At 44.7% G+C, this 17919-nt stretch overlaps 1 long non-coding RNA gene across 1 annotated transcript; it reads left to right on the top strand.

Annotated features, from left to right (window-relative positions):
• The first annotated feature begins 508 nt into the window (after window positions 1-508).
• On the top strand, window positions 509-16449 carry LOC120093627 (uncharacterized). Its single transcript, XR_005487026.2, has 3 exons — window positions 509-4448; window positions 9996-10083; window positions 11304-16449. It is a non-coding gene; the product is annotated as an uncharacterized LOC120093627 (long non-coding RNA).
• Window positions 16450-17919: the final 1470 nt, after the last annotated feature.

Genomic DNA, 17919 nt, shown 5'->3' with positions numbered 1-17919 from the left:
CAACCCTAATTAATGCAGTGGGGCACACTGATACACAAAGACATAAAACTGTGAGGCGGAAGGACATGAGAGAAGATGACAGGTGGGACATGATTAACGTATATGGTATCTATGTTAACGATAGGATATGTATTAATGTATATGATATATATGTTAATGATATGATCTGTATTGACATGGTCTATATTAACATAGATGACATATATTAATGTAGATGATATATATTGGTTGAAAAGTTAAAAGTCACCTAAACTATTATCTTTTTTGACCCAACCAGCCACCCAGGTTGAAGTGGCCGCTCCTGGCTGTATGAGACATCCTGACCTCCACTCACAGGGCTGTTCTTTTCACTTTCCTTTCTCTCTGTTTCTTTACCTCCAACTCTAATTCCCATCTGCTATAACAGCTCTTTCCCTGGGGACTCACGGACGAGCCTGGGGTGGGGGAGCGGGGAATTGGGGGGGGTAGGTGGGGAGGTGGGGGGAGGACAGGGAGGAGATGGCTCAAAGGAATTTGAATTGTGCTGTCCTCACAGAGCAGAAACAAGTCCCTCCAAATCCTTTGTGCTTCCCCCACACTATTTGCTTTTCTTCTCACGCAGCCATTAACTGGTTCACAGTGGGTCCCAGGGAAATTATGTAGAGCAGTGATCACCAACCTAAACTGAAGCCCAGAAGCATCCCTCTCACCTGTTACTTGATAGAGGCGAGCTATAGAAATCTCTATCCGAAAGGCAGCCTGCGCACGGCCTCTTATCACAGAGGCTCCTGTCTGCCCTGAGTACAGAATTTGGACAATCAGAAAGCTCATCTCAGGTGACTCGGAGTCCATCGTTTTAGAAATTCATTGAAAGAGGCAGAAGGAAAAAAATACTGAGCCTTAAAAAATGCATTCAACTCTGTGGGGATTTTCCTTTTATGATTAACTTAATTTCCCTGGGAGATGTTTTCCTTTGAAGTTGTGGATGAATTAGACTTTTCCTTCTCAGAATGTTAACACGTATCATTTCTGATGCGCTGTCTACTTTTTGTACTTAAATGCAGTTAATATTGAATAAATAGTCTGTTTGTCCTTATTATTGTTTTTGTTAATACAACTGTGACCCTTATAGTACTTTCCGTCTGGAGCATCAGGATACAGGCAATTTCTGGGACAATGCTTTTTCTAACACATTCTCACAGCCTTGTTTAAGAATCATGTGACATTTGTTGATTTGAAGTCTGGTCAGGTGACTGTCAAAGCAAAACAGAGAAAGTGATGTGACAGAGTAGTAAATTGTGACTTAAGCCCAAACAATGACCATTGTGTGTATGAATGTTTGCGAATGCATGCATGTGTATGTGTGTGCACACATGTATGTGTACATCTGTGTGTTTGTGCATGATGCTTGTGTATGTCTGTACATGTATATGTGTGTGTACACACAGGTATGTGTGCATACGTGCATGATGTATATATGTGTGTATATATATATATATATCTTTGCATGCATGTGTCTGTGTGTGTGACACTTGTACAAATGCTCTTTGCCTGCTGTCTCATGTAGTAGATGGAAGTCTGACTGTCTCTCTTTGTGTTTAAGGTGAGGGTGGGATTTGGGTCTGTGACAGACACAATTAGTTGACCTTCTTTTCAATCGCCATTCTTGTCTTGTGCAAGCACATTTATGTGCATGCAGTAGACTTATTTATGCTAAACTGCAGGGACAAAGTTATGGTTAGGTCTTCATCTCACTCTTGTGACATAGTCTCCTTCTGCAGGAGCTCTCCAGAGTTGGTTCTGCTCAACACTATGTTTGGAGGAATCTACAGTGAGTGGGCTTCTGGGAAAAAGACATTTTTGGGCCATTGGTGCTGCATGAAGTTACACTGGCAATAGTGAAAAGCTGAGAGAAGAGATGTGCTGAGGGGACACAACACTGTGACTGACTGATGGTGCTGAGGGGACACCATCCCCTGGGATGGAGCAGAAACTTTGCAAGCATTGGAGTTCTGAATTTCCTGGTGGAGTAAGATAGGAAGTAATGGCTAACAAGGCCATCGATTTGCCCCATCAATTTCTCAATCATTGGCAAGTAAAGGAGTTGAGGCAGATGTAGCATTTTCTCCTCCTTGAAATTATGTTTGACTCTGTGAAATGCTCAGTAATTGTTTAGATCTCATATGGCTACAGTGTTGACTTATGATTTAATAGAAGCCATACATCAACAGTCTAAATCCTAACAGATATATCTGCCATGTTTTCTTGTATTAGCAAGAAGGGACAATTTAAGGCATGTGGTCATTTTCCCTTTAAAATGTATTTCTGAAGGGACCGTGGATTATAACTGAGAGTCAGAACTCCGGGAGCAGCAGCAGTGCCTGTCATAAATGCTGTGCTGTCCATGTAATAAAATGATTTTCCCTGGTGGGACACACATGGCACTAAGGAGGAATGAGCCTGGCCTGATAGAATGGCTTTTATTAATCTCCTAATGTTTTTATTTTGTTTTAGAATTATGAGTGGCTTCAAGAGAGTAGCAAGCCATTTGCCATCAGGGCTAAGTGTTACTGCTATCCAGATATCTTTGCTTAATGCCTGCTGTTTATTTCAAACACAAAATGCTCCATTAAGAAAAAAATCAGCTATAATGGGCTGACTTTATTATCAAGAAATTACACCTGTTATGGGAACCTCACTAATTATAAGCACTTGGATTTGTTTGGGTGATAAAAGTCGATGAAGAAGGTCATTTGTCAGGAGGAGCACTCGGCATGTGCGCCAGCATCGTAAAACTGAAATAAAGTCTGAGAAGAAATGCTCAGAGGACTGGGATTTGTCTGGGAATAGACTAGACCAGGAGCCGATGGAATAAGGGCTTCGCTGTGGACGAGTCTCCCCTCGGCCATTCCTGGCAGCCAAGCCGACCTTGTATTTTCTTCTCACCTCTCTGGCTGTGTCCACGTGTAAACTGGCTGCAGATTCTAAGACTTTGGACTAGTGGTTCTCAACCTTCCTGACACTGCTGCCCTGGAATACAGTTTCTCATGCTGTGGTAACCCCCCAACCATAAAACTATTTCATTGGTGCTTCATACCTGTAATTCTGCTACTGATGTGAATTATAATGCAAATTCTGACATACTGGATATCCGATTCAGTTGATAACCTGCCGAGAAAGAGAAAATCGGTTTTCTCCGATGGAGTGTCACTGGGTCTGTCAATTATGCTCCAAGTTAGGACTCGTGCTCAGGAGTAGTTGGTCAACTCAAAATGAACTGACTTCCCCCAACCCCCCTTCTTTTGATCAAGGTCTTACTTTGTCATTCAGGCCAGTCTGGGACTTGTAATCCTCTCTCAGCTTCCCAAGTGCCAGGGTTATGAGCATTTATCATCTTGGGTGATGAGTCATCATCTGGACCCATCTCCCTTAACCTAGATGTTATAATGTTACCCTTGACTCCTCCCTCCCTCCCCTCCTGTATTCTCTTGTTCTCAATCAGAAGTTTCCCTCTCACTTTCTCCTCTATGTTTACTCCCATTGATGTAGTCTGGGCTGCCACCAGTTCTTTCTTTTCTGGTGACAAGGTCTCACTCTATAGCCTAGGCTGTTTTTAGACTCATAGTGACACTGAGGAACCCAGTTTCTTGACTGCTGGGATTGCAGGTGTGTGACACAGAGCCTGGCTGTCAGGTCTTGTTTCACATGTTGTAGCCTATGCATCCAACCCACTTGTTCATAGCCTGCCATCTTCAAGGCAAGGATTTATATATTTATATACATCATAGGCTGGCTTTGAACCTGCTATGAAGCAGAAGATGACCGTGAATTTCAGATTTCCCTGCTTCCACCTCCCAGGTGCTGGGATTATAGGCATACCTGGCTTATGCAGTGCTAGAAACCAAACTCAGGGCTTTGTGCAGGGCTTTAAGCACTCTACCAACTACCCTAACCCGAAGGAAATTTTATTTTGTTTTCTTATAATCTTTTGCTTTAAAATGGTTCCTTCAAACTTTTATTTTGAAACATTTCAAATCTACACAAAAGTCAGATTAAGAGAACTGTAAACACTATTTTACTCTGCTCCAAAGTGGGCACAGATTCTTTTTTTAAATGTTAGCCTTTTGGGTAACAGGTGCAGACATGAGAGCTTCCCTGAGAATGGACCAGGACTCTGCAAATTCCTTATGTGATACTGGATCCTGGGCTTCCCACTTCAGTGTTCTTGGTAGAGTATCTGGTATCTCCTTCCACTTTTAAATTTTCTGAAATTTGTTCCTTTTCTATTGTTTTAGGGTTTCAAAGGAAAGAGCTAGTGGTAGAAGCCACAAATAAACGTAAGGTGGACATTTGCAGAATCTCAGACTATGTCATGGAAACCTAATTATTCTGTTTGTTCACAAAGGCAACTGGGTCATATATGTCCACTTAAAAGCTGTGGCCTAGCATGCCACCAACTCTAAATGGTGGTAAGTCACTAGTGGGGTGGGGCTGTGGTCCTGATGGTGCTAGCCACTTTTCCTTATACACTCAATAATGAGGCCCACAAAGGGACAGGTATTTCCCTGTCTCCTCCAACTCCTGCTCTGAGGGACACCCCCAACCAACTAAAACCACTGCCCAGCAGGAGGATCAGGGTAACCACTACATCAACAGAAGCAAATCGGCCTGAGCTAGCCCCCCCCCCCCAACAATACAGAGCCTCCATTAGCTTTCAAAAAGTTTTTACTCAACCTTTGATCATCAGGCTTCAGGCTGACAATACAAGGAACAGGCATGACGATCAAAGGATGAGCAAGACAGTCTGCAAGACAAAGGTCTTCTAGCAGATGAGGGCTTCGCCTCTGAGGAACTGGGCAATGGACCTGGGAAACCAGCAGTGAACTCTGTCAGGAAGTCAATCCTCACACAACTCAGATCAACTTTTCTTTAAACCTATTTTTTGATTTATCAGAGAATTTGGATATATACCTGGAAATCCTGTGTGTAATTCTGAAATGTTAGTCGTTGAGGGGTTTAGGGAACACTCACATTATCTGCCCCCTTTTTTTCTTAAAAACATCTTTGTTGAGATGAGGAAAGGCTCTCAGAGAGGTAAAGTGACTGAGCGCTATGGTCAGCTTTAATGTTGCTCCACCATCTTTCCCAATTTGCCAAGAGCCTCCAAACGGAATCTGTTGGTTCTTGTCTTAAGAAGGGAAGAATTCAGTTGGGAGACAAAGAAATTATAAATAGAAATGTATTTAGCAAAGTAAAAGCAAAGTGTATTTGAGAAAGACTGGAGTCCAGGGAATAGGAAGTTGCATTTGAATGGGTTTTATGAACACAGGTAAGGTAGGTAGGTAGTCTTGGGTAAAGCAATGCTTTTCTCCTTCCCAAATTATGATGAGGTATTTCTTTTCATGATTTTCCTAGAAAAGCCCACAAGATAGGGGGTCAAAATCCCAACGTAAATGTCATTTTAATGAAGCCAAGATCTTTGAGGAAGCAGACGCCGCCCCCCCCCCCCCAATGCGCATGCGTGGCAGAATGCCCTGGTGCCTTAGCTTTTGAAACGGAGGAACAACATGTCTTCAGCCTCAAGCATGTTTCCGCGTGCAGAGGCATTCTTTCTGCCCATGAGAGGCACAGCTCTTTGCGATGCAGCTTCTGTTTCCTTGGTTACTTCATGAAATTGCCCAGGGTCCCGTGATAGGTGTCACAGCTAACTGTTGGTTAAGACAGTTTGCCATGTTTAAACTTGAGGTTTTATCACGGAAGCTGGGGACGGGGGCTTTACAATATTTTGTCAAGGCGTCCAAACACAAAGAGTGCTTGCCTTCTGTCTAGGACCTGTCTCCCCGCTTCACCGCTCATAGGAATCCTCTTATCTTATAATAAGAAAGGTCTGTGTAAAAAGGGCAACTTGATCTTGGCATAAAATACCTCATCGTTGTCTTTCCCCTCTTTCTTTACATTTTTGCCCTCAAAGCGCTCCAGTTGTGCTGTGGTTGGTATAGGTCTTTATATTCTGTCAGCTTCACCTGTTTCTTAGGAGGCGTTTCTGCTTAAAGAAGGGCGCTTGCGCTGACAAACACAGAGCAGTAGAAGAGAATTGAATAGGGCTTTTCTTGGTGGCAAATGAAAGAAATCGAACTACGGACAACATAGAGTATGACTTATTGGTTGATGAATCAGGAAAGGGCAGGGTTGATCTGGCATCAGGGGGAACAGCTAGAACCAAGAAATCAAACACCGCAATAGCACATACCACTTGTCTGAGCATTTGCTCAGATTAGCTACTTGTGCCTGGCCACAGAAGTGTAACTTCGACATCAACTACCCCCCCTCTCCCCGCCCCCAATAGAAAGGTCCTTTTCCATCAGTCTGATTTGAAAAGAAACCCAGGCTGGGGTTCCAAATGGCCAGAACTGAGTAGTCACAGAGACCAAAGGATGAGAACCCTTGTGATTGAACTAGTCGGATCAAGTCCCCATCTCTCGGCTGGCTGGGCCATCCACAGGATGCACGTGATTCGAGAAGGATCTACGTGAAGACGCCTTTGCCATGCCTGTTTTTATTGCTCAAGTTTTTCTTCCCTCTATTTTAATCTATGTATTTATAAAGGACACGGAGACAGCAGTAGTCCTCATCCCTCTTCATCTGATATAAACTCTGACATCTAACCAAGAGGAGTGGCGGACATTTGTCCGGAGCAGGAGGGCTGCACGTGGAGAGAACCCTACCAGGAAGAGCAGGATTCAGGCTGAGTGGCCCTGGGGCACTTGTCCCACAGAATTCATTTTTTACTGGCAGGACAGAAGTGAGTGGGCTCCAGCAGAAACCTCCAATCCACTGCCGCAGGGGTTTCTGTGTTTCAGGCACTTGATGATGAGAACCAGAAATTTTTGTGTGCTGAAAACTGGGTGGTAAGGGGGCGGAGGGAGGAGGAAGGAGGGGAAGCTTTTATAAGAGGACAGAGAGAGAAAAGGGAACCTGTTTTGTGTCTTGATCCTTGATCATGCAGACTTCTCCCCGTTTTCTCTTTGGTGTGTGTCAGCTCAAGAGCTTGCTTGGGGCTTCCCCAGTCAGCTCTTGGGAGGTAGGAAACAATGCTTGCTAAGTTTCAGGTCTTATTTTTAATCAGCTTGGAAATTTTAGTCAGAATAATGCGAGGTACATACAATTGTTAAAAAAAGAGAAAAAAAATCTATTAATTAGCTACCCACAGGCTACCTTCTCAAGTTCGGTTTAAGCCCTAAGGAGAAAATGACACAGCTCTATTGAACAGCCGGGTGTGGAACCCCCCATCCCCCCACCCCCGGGGTTGAAGCATTAGCAGAGTTACTGCTTCTCAAGGATTCAGAAGAAAGACCATGGGAGCTCATTATTGGATCAGGGAACTGGGGAGAGTTAGAGTCCCCTTAACTCTTTGTTTCATAGGCGTATTGCAGTTTGTGCAGCAACAGTCTCGAAAAGGACCAAGCATTCACTCTGTTAATGACAGCTGATGTTTCTAACCACCCGAGAGGCACAAACGTCTCATTTCAGGAGGCGTGCATAGAGGTGACAGGAATCAGCCCACAGCGTAGACCCTTGGGGAGCCAAACACTCAGAATAGACACAGCCTGGATTCAGCCAAGAAACACATTTCAGATGCACACACACAGCAGCCAGCTCAGCTACACCTAACCTCTTCACGCCTACGCCCCTCTGCCCATTCCCCTCATCAGAACTCAGTCAGGAGGTATCTTGCCTCAGCAGTGACAGGCTGCCAACCAGGCAGCCAGTCCTGACCCCATCTCTCTTGTCAACTCCTCCCTTGTTTTCTCTCCCTCACTCTTTGTCTGACTCCTTACTAAAGACCCAGCGGTCTATGATGTGATTTTTACGGGCTCTACTGGCCTTGAGAGCCTGCATTTTGAACAGATTTTGAGGTGATACCAATGTTGATGGTCCTGGGAACAAACTGTGACTAGCGAGGGGGCTAAGTCACACAGAGGACACAGGGGAGCTGACACCTTAGGTAAGAAGCTGGTGTAGTAATCAGGACCCTGTGCTGCAGAGAGAAGGTCCCAGATGAGCCTTAGTTAGCCTCTGAGTTTCTGATTTTTCCTCGGTCTCCATTCTACCCTTCCACAGATTACACAAGGGTTGCGTCTTAAAAATGTTTTTGAAGACAATCATTTTACATGTATGGTGTTTTATTTGGATCTGTGTATGTGCCCACAGAGGCCAGAAGAGAGGGTACTGGAGGCCCTGGAGCTGGAGTTAGAGATGGTTGTGAGCCACCATGTGTGTGCTGGGAGTTGATCTCAGGTCTCCTGCAAGAACAAGTGCTCTGAGTCATCTCTTCAGCCCTCGGGTACATCTTTTGATGAAACTCATTTTGTGATCTAATCCGAGGGGACTTGAGTCTCTTCCTTGCAGTTACATATGCCTTGGGTAGATCATGGAAGACAACCTCAGCATTTAGAGAAAGGCCTTCAGCAATGCTCATAGGGAGCACAGTTAACTAGGCCTGGCTCCCCCTTTGGCTCTGGCAACTCTTCCCATCATGCCTCATCTTCAGCTGGGCAGACAGACGCTTAGAGTCTGTGCTGTGGGGGAAGCCCCGGCTCTGACCTGGCTAACTTGCTCATTTCTCCAGTCAGGTCCTCTAGTTAGGAGAGATACAGTTTTAAAATAAAAACACGTCCAATATTGGAGATTGAATGCAAAAAAAAAAAAGACCTATTTGACATGTAAACTCTCAGAAAATACAGCGAGCAAATGCAGAGCGAGGATTCTAGAGTGACAGGCAACCTGTCACATTAGCTGAGCTCCTGCCGTGTCCCAGAATAATTTCTGGCTACAGCCACGCTAAATACAAGATAGCTTGTATTCTATTGTCTAAAATGTTTGCAAATATATTTTAGATAAAGCTAGGAAGAATTGAACATACACAGTGACTCTCATTTATTTATTTGAAACAGTGGCTCTCTGCGTAGCACAGGATGGCTTTGAATTCATGATCTTCCTGCTTCAGCCTCCTAAATCTGAGACTGTAGCTGGACACCCAGCATGGGGGGATTGTTTTATGGCTGGCCCTGTATAGATTTAGATTGCTGTAATCAGCAATCAAGACAGTAGGTTTTATTCAGCATGTGTATGCGAAAGGAACCCAAGTCCTTTGGGTAATTCAATATTGAATATCCCTCAGTCGTGTAAGGCACCATGCTGGGCACAGCAGAGGCTTTGGGTAATTGTGTAAACTGCTGAGTTAAGGTTTTTATATTCATGGAAAAAGGATAAAATGTGTTATTTTTTCTTTACCTTCTGTTTCTATGAGTCTATGATCCTTTCTCTCAGCCCACTGACACAGCTCTAGAGGTGAACTTTTAGTCCCAACATCAGAGCAATGAGGAGGTAGTGTCTTAGCCTGCATTTGACTGCTGTGAAGAGACACCATGACCACAGTGACTCTTCTAAGGGAAAGCATTTAATGGAGGGGGGTGTGGTGGGGGTTTGCTTACAGTTTCGGAGATTTAGTACAGAACTGTCACGGTGGAGAGCATGGTGCTGGATCAGTTGCTGAGGCCAGTGTACTGTTCTTCAGGCAGAGAGAGAGAGAGAGAGAGAGAGAGAGAGAGAGAGAGAGAGAGAGGGGATAGATACTAGGTCTTGATTAGATTTTGCAAACCTCAAAGCCCACCCCTCCCGTGACGCACTTCCTCCAACATGGCCACACTTCCTAATCCTTATCACTTGAAACAGTTCTGCTCCAGTTCCTTAGCTGACTAATTATTCAAATATATGACTCTATGGGGGCCATTTTTATTCAAGCCAACACATGCAGATTTTTCTTTTAAGAAAAAAAAAAAACAAACCAGAAAACAAGTTCAGTGTTCCTCAGCTCTGGTATTGCAAGTGAGGTTCCCAGGCGTCCATCCTTCTAGCTGGCCTCCCCTCTCCCCTTCTACATTACAGTCAGAGCCAAGGTACTGCTGCTGGTGAAACACCCCCTCCTCTACTCTCTCACCTCTTTGCTTTCTCAGGAAACTCCTTCCTTGACCTCTGCAAGAGTTCACCTGGCAAAGCTGAGTCAGATGCTAGACAGCAAATTGATAAAGCCTCTTTAACTGGGTAAGTCCTATCGTCTCATCCAGCCTCCCTGTGCATGTTTCTCACATGGGTAACCTCCATGTGACAAGAATGTTATGGGCTTATATGGCCCTAAAGTTTGTGGATCAGAGCCCTGATTCCCTAGTGCAGTCTGTATTAGGGACAGGGTCTTCAAGGAGATAAGCAAAGCTAACTGAAGATGGGAGGGTGAAGCCCTTACCCAGCAGAGATGGTACCTTCCAGGAAGAGGAGACAGAGCTCTTACTCTTACCTGTGAGAAGGGAGGGAGCACTTGCCAGAGCCCAGCTATGGTGGCCTGATCTTGGACTTTATGTTGTTCAGTCTTCTGTAAGGATTATCAGTCATTGGCTTGAAAGGAGGACTGGTTCATTTTATCTGCCACAACCAGAAGTTCCAGTCTCTGGTCCCTTGGCCATTACTTTGTGCCTGTGGCATTGCAGTACACCAGGTTAGAAGCACATAGTACATGAAGATGCTCCCTCTTGACATCCAGGAATCAAAGAGACAAGCGTCGTCCCTGAGAGGCTCTTCTACAATGGTTCAACTTCCTTTCACCCCTCCCCAGCATGTCACAGGCTGGCAACCAGCCCTTAACACGTAAGCCTTCGGGAGAGTATTTTGGACCCAAGCTATGGCAGCTTTCAAAGCATCAAATCTGGGAGAAATTAGGTTTTTGTTATTTAAGCCACCCTCTGGGTCAGAGCAGCCTGAGACCATGGATGTGTCCCAAGGGGCTGGATGGCTAGGAGAGGGGAGAACATGCCTCTGAGGATGAGTACTAGTAACTGGTCTGCCTCTCTGGAGGGCACCGCTGCATCTTCTTCATCTGGGATTTCATTTCTGAGGGTCAAGGGGTGAGAACAGCCGTACTGTGATGAGATGAAGTGTGTGTTTGATTCTGGAGTTCCAGTAGGAATGTTACTTCATCCTAGAATAGGCTGTCTCAACACATTGACAGTGACCTTTGGCCCCAGAACTCCATTTTTATGGAAGTTGGAACTGGAGTTCTGGGCATTTCTGAAGTTTTGACAGCACCCATAAACCAGACTGCTGATCTGGTCATCAGGGCCTCTGTTCCTGCAGAGTTATTAGGAGGAAGAGCTACTATGTCCAAACCACCAGGAGATACACAAGGTCTGATAATTAGAATGAAACGAAATCGATGAGTGAACGAATGTGCAGTTTACGAGCAAAGGTAACCTTTTGTTCTTTCCAATTAGGCTCTCTCCCGTGGACTTGGCAGATGAGGCCGTGTTATAAATAGAAGTGATATTTTGTGGGGTTCTTCTAACCGAATGCGCATGAGGTCAAATTCTAATCAAGGTGATGTATAGAAGTAATGAGCTGAGCCCGCATTCCCAAGCATTTACCCATCTAGTGGCAATAAGTGGGCAAAGATGAAATGGGGAAGGGGGGGCGTTGCAGAAACTACAGCTAAATAGTTCCTTGTGTGGATGGAGGACCTCATCTCCTTGTAACGAATGCTTGCCAGTGGTAATTGGCTTCATTTGTTAATTGTATTCATGGTATTAATGAGATCATTAGCATCACGGTCACATCCTACTCTCCTGTGGCCTCAGTCTGGGGAAATCACAACTTCCACACACCTTGCTGCTGTAGATATACTCACGCATCCCAATTACGTACAGATTCAAACACCATCTGTGCTGGCTTCACACAAGGGCACCCTGAAATTCGTTCTTACCTGTTTTTAGGGGCATTTTTTTTGAGAATTTGGTAGATAACTTTTAAAAGTAATGTCTTTCATAGTCATGGCAAAGATTCAGATTTAGCTCCTTAATCAATAAGGAGATCTGTTTCTCTCAAATTCCATACACCAGTAAGACACAGCCATAGACTAAGAATCTGGAAGGAGAAAGAAAAAGTATCAAGAAGGAAATAGAAGAGGTTGGGCTTACAATACATTATCCCTAAACACAGCACCTGGTTCACAGTACATTACCTCTAAACACCTTGGCATTGAGAGAACCATGAGGTGAGGATGATCTTTCTAACCTCTGTTGACTCTTTCCTCTGAAGGAGGAGATACAACCCTAACATAGAGTGGTCCCTTCTTACACCTTAGAGAAGGAACATCCTGGTCTCTGAGAACCAGGTATTGAGAAGAATCTGAATAGACAGGCCTTGCTAAACTCCAGCTAGGTTGAAACCACAAGCATAACTCCTTATTTCATCATGATTTCTGAGCATGGTGGTGCATACCTTTAATCCTAGCACTCATGGGCAGAGGCAGGTAGATCTCTTGGAGTCTAGGCCTGTCTGATCAATGTAGTGAGTTCCAGAATAGCCAGGGTTACATAGAGGAACCCTGTTTTCAACCAACCAACCAACCAACCAACCAACCAACCAACCAACCAACCGCATTTTCCCATGACTGCTCACTTCTTGTCAAACCTAAGAATAAAAACATGAATTTCTTTGGGTTCTCATTTTTAAAGGCTCCCGTGTTACATGAAGAAGTAAATAAGTATACACGCTCCCCTCTTGTTATTTATCTTTTGTCATAAGAACTTCAGCCATGAACCTAGTGTTATGTAAGAAAAAACGTTTCTATTCCCTCCTTGTGGAAGACAGCACATGGAATGCAGGACTTGAAGGGACTGATCTAGGATTGATCTAGAAGCTTCCTCCCAGTGGACCAGCTCTCGTAGTATCCAAAGATGCTATGTGAGTTGCCAGTGGAGAAAAGTCATCAATAAATCTACTCAGCTGCAAAGCTTCTGGACCACAACAGTGACAGTGCATACCGGTGGGCACTTATGTTGGGAGTCATCAACATTTGTCTAATTGGACTTCAGGCCCCCTTAGTAGGAGGGAATTCATACTTCATATTGTAAACATACCTATGGTGGGCGGGGTCATGGACCTAGAGGAGAACCTACTAGGTCATTTTTCTAAACCATCTTCATGCCCACAGTAAGCGTGGCTCTTACCCCCCACCAAAGAAGCTTCTTTTTGTAGCAGATGGAAACCAATGGAGAGCGCCACATGTCAAAATGTGTAGGAGAACCAACTGTGAGGTGCTCTGACCCCAGCTGATACATCTACAAAGCCAGCTCTACAGCTGAGGCTTGGGGAGCATTGTAGAGAAGGGGGAAGAGATACTGTAAAAGTCAGAGAACCCAGGACATCTGACACAAGACAGTATCTTCTGTATATCATAGGGAAACTGCAGCTCTGACATCCTAAAAACACGATCAGCGAAGCAAGAGCTGCCTAATGACCACAACAGTTGATATGCCAATGAGATGGGGATGTCTCTAGGTCCTACCCTTCGAACAACAGGCTTTGTGTGTGTGTGTGCGCGTGCATGTGTGATTAGTAAAACAATAATTAAAGAAAATTCATGAATTTTGAGAATGAGAGGGAAGACATCAGGAGTTATGGGGGAGAGGAACTCGTGGAAATAATGTGGGTATGGTACACAGGTAGGAAATCTCAAAAAAATTGAAATAAAAAAATGAATTTCCACCCTTTCTTCCTTGAACTGTAGAGAGAGACTCAGCAGGTGACAGGGAGATCGGTTCTTGAAACAGACCTTTAAAGATAGGGTATCTGTGGCTTGGATTCTGGAAGGGGACCGGATTACGCATATCCTTGACCAACTCCTATACCAGTGTTTGTGAAGGGGACTCTAGGTATCTGCATGCTAATTCCTGACACTAGAATGATAGTATTTGAGAGCCAGCCTTGGGATGTCACATGACAAAAGCTACCTTCCAGTGTCCAGTAATGATGTGGCACAGTGCAAGTGACCAGCCAAGGAGACCCCCCAGGCTACTGGGGAGCTAAGAGGCCAGCCAGCCACAGGCTCCTGATGGGGATGCCCCACCACTTCAAAGGCTAGCTAACCCTTAAGAGCCACCAGTTCAGGGATGCTTAGTCCACTCTTGGCAGCAGGTGACACTATATGGCATTAAGGACTGTTGGGTCTGAGGTCGAGGAAATGATGGGGATCATGCAGTACAAGTCTAGCAGGAGCAGGTTGTTTACAACAGATTTCTAAAGAGAATCCATTAGGGGCTTGGGAGCAGGAACCATGACCCAAAGCAAGGGTCACGCAGGCCTTTTTAAGCAAAACAACAAAAGCAAAACCAGAAGCAGAAAAGGTTGTGGGGGCAGTGGGAGCAGCTTGTCCTTTACTGGCATTGGCTGTGTCTGTGTCAACAAGGAACCGATTAGCCCTGGCTAGCTCTTGCGGTTTATCTAGGAAGGGTGGGGGTGGTGTGGGTCAGGACAAGCTAAGTAAGACAGAGGGCAAATGGAGGCGTCTAATACAAAATGGAGTCATCTTGAGACGTTCAGTGACCCTTTCTTTTTTTAGGATGGAGGAGATGCGTAGGGCAAGAAATACGGGAAGAGAGGTAGAGCATCTATATCTTCCTCGGGTGTGTTAGTCTCTAGGCGTCTTCCATGTTCACCAATCTGGAGTATCTCCAAACCATGCCCTCCTTCTTTAGACGGAGGTTTCTTTTGAACGCGCGCATGCTCACCTCACTGTGTCTTGGTGATCGGCTCAGTCCTCAGCTGCCTTTCTGCTCTTGGAGGCTGGGACAGAAACCATTTACCTTAATCTGACAATTAGTCTTCATCCAGCAACTCTACAGCCTACCAAGAAATGTCTCATAAGAGCATAATCCGTGGCCTAGGAAATCGCAAGGGATCTTGGGGGCTCCATGGCAGATGCTCTTATTTCTCGGTAAACTACAGAGATTGTGGGAGATTTATATATGTATATATATATAATTTTTTTCTTATTGAATTGAAATGCCACACTTTTTAAAAAAATTTTTTTTATTAACTTGAGTATTTCTTATTTACATTTCGAGTGTTATTCCCTTTCCCGGTTTCCAGGCCAACATCCCCCTAACCCCTCCCCCTCTCCTGCTTTATGGGTGTTCCCCTCCCCATCCTCCCCCCATTGCTGCCCGAGCCCCCAACAATCACGTTCACTGGGGGTTCAGTCTTAGCAGGACCAGTAAGGCTTCCCCTTACACTGAAATGCCACTCTTTTTTTATTGTGATTTTTTTTCCCTCTTGGCTAACTTGAACTGGTTGGAATCTATTTTTCCTCATCTCTTTTCAATTGCATCGCTTCCACTGTAATAAACTCCCCTGGGTAGTCAATATTTCATTTTTAATAAGGTCTTAAATTAGGGGCCAGTGACATGGTTTAGCAGGTAAAGGCAGTTGGCTCAAAGACCAGGTTTTGAAGCCTGTAACCCATATGGGAAGGAGACCTGACTTCCGAAAACTGTCTTCTAACCTCCGCATGAGTGCCATAGCATATAAGCACACTTCCGTGAACACGTGCGCTTGCACACACACACTGTCATAACAAGTTTTAGATTAATGTTATTTATGAAAGACAAATCATGAAGCTTCAAAACCATTTTATGAAATAAAGGTTTCTTTGCCAAAACATTTGAAAAAAAAATGCTGTCAAGCTGAAAGTCATTTTTTTCCAGTTCCTATATTTGCATTTAGCAGTTTAACAGTTCTTAAATGTCAGTGGCTTCTATTGAGATCCATAAAATCTCAAAGTCAGTTGGTCCTCACTGGCTGACCCTTGAGGCTGTCGCATAGGTGGCTGTTTGCTGTTTAGGCTTGGGACACTTTCTCCATTCCTCTTGATTAAACACATAGAAGACAGTAGTCACGCAAGGCCCTGGGTTCGGTCCCCAGCTCCGAAAAAAAGAACCAAAAAAAAAAAAAAAAAAAGAAGACAGTAGTCATCTTGCAGCGATGCCTGAACATCTTCAAAGCCAGTAGAGGATCGTCTTCGATTCTGCCTGGTTTTGATATCATGTTTTAATGCTACTGTCTCTTTAAGAGTTAAAGTATTTTTTTGTATGTGTGTGGATGTTTTGCCTGCATGTGTGCACCATGCATGTATGCACCATGGACTTGCTGCACAGGCAGAGTTGGATTGCCTGGAATGGAGTTGTAGACGTCATGAGCTGTCATGTGGGTACTGGGAATTGAATCTGGGTCCTTTGAAAGAGTAGTTTGTGTTCTCAACCACTGAGCCATCTCCCTCCCATCTCTCTTATAAACATCATTTTGGGCTTATTTGGAAAATCAGGATAACCTTGTCATCTCAAGATCTTTAATTGCATCTGTGGAGATCATTTTGCTGTGTAAGGTAACAATTTTCAGATTCTAATGACTACAGAACAGCTGTCTTTGGAGCTCTCTAGCCCATCATGGTGGGACGTTTGGCTGATAGGTGAGAAGAAACATGTAAAAGCTATGGGGGTCAAGAAGTCATAGCCTAAAAAGATGAATATCCATGGAGTCTCATCCCTTAGTATTTCATGCTAAGACCTAGAGATCTCAGGTGGTAGAGTGCTTATCTAGCATTCTTGAAAGTTCCCTGACAAACAGGGAGGAGGCAGAGGGGAAGGAGGAGGAGGAGAAGGAAGAGGAGGAGGAGGAGGAGGAGGAGGAGGAGGAAGAGGAGGAGGAGGAGGAGGAGGAGGAGGAGGAGGAGGAGACTGCTGGCCAGCTGCCTTCTCATTCACCTCTCATCTCCCATTTGTAAAACTTAACAGTGTACATGGGGGCGGCTGACTTCTTGGACTACAAACAAGTATTTGTGTAGTGTCTGAGGCAAAGAGTTAATGGGTTTGCTCTAAGTCATACAGCTTGTTAATAAGATTACAACATGATGTTAATAGGGTGCTAATCTGCTGCTTAGCTTGTAAGTCCCTCTACCTGTGCCTACACAGCTTGGCGTATTATTTATGTACCCACAGTGCAAATCAAGCCATAATCCTGAACACTGGGGTATGGCAAGGTCTGTGCAATTCTCTTTGTGTAATACCCAATCATATACCAAACACGTTTCCGTCTAGTTTCCCCCCATTTCTTTCTCCCTCCATAGACTCAGTTGGACAGATACTCACCTGTATCTGGGGCACTGCTGAGGCACTGGAACAGCTCCTGCTCTCTTTGTTCTTTCTCTACTCCCCCACTCCTGCCTCCCCTTCCTTCTCTCCCCTCTCTTCAGAGTCAGCACAGTGACCACAGTATTTGTTGAGCAAATTAGTAAATGCCCATACTTGCAGGAGAGATTAGAGTTTCATGGGAAAGAATGTGACCCAATGGAACAGATGATAGCCAGGCACATAAGTTTAGTACAGTGAAACCTTCCCAGGTATGGGAGAAACAGAGCACTTGGAGTTGAGTTTTCTGTTTGTCATTAGATCGCCCTCAGCTTCCTGCTGATTGTGTAAGGAAGACCCTCAGTTACATTCATGGATTCCTGGAAACATTGCTTTGTGGACCTTGGAGACCCTTGGCTCAGAGCAGCCACCTCCTAATGCGGCAGGTGCACAGAGTGGTCTCTGCAGCCCCTTTGGTTTACCACAGGTTTAGCATCGTCAGCAGAATCTGCAGCATCTTTATCCAGCAGGCTTCAGCCACTGTGCTGTTGGCTGGATTACTCTGAAGAACATGGTGGATATACGACACTAGACACAGCTTCGAGGCACCTTAAGGAGACTCATAGACCTTCATCACGTGGTCACTGATCAGCATGAAGTCCTGAGACACAGAGAGGTCACAGAGGAAGCTGGGAGGGGCCACAACAACAGAAGAAGGAAGGAAAGGTCAGAGAGATTTTATTGATCATTGCTAGAATAATGGCATTTCCCCTTCCACAGCAGCTTGGCAAGACACAGATAATGCACAGAATACATATATTACATGTGTACATGCTAACCAGCAAATAGCTAAGAAGATGGCTTAGATGTCCACCATTGCATATTAACATCAGGATGACCACATAAGTAATTTATATCACCACCATCT

The sequence above is a fragment of the Rattus norvegicus genome, chromosome 7, assembly GCF_036323735.1.
Source record: "Rattus norvegicus strain BN/NHsdMcwi chromosome 7, GRCr8, whole genome shotgun sequence".
Lineage (NCBI taxonomy): Eukaryota > Metazoa > Chordata > Mammalia > Rodentia > Muridae > Rattus > Rattus norvegicus.
The sequence above is the reverse complement of the archived record's forward strand: the minus strand, read 5'-3'. Positions and strand labels throughout refer to the sequence as shown.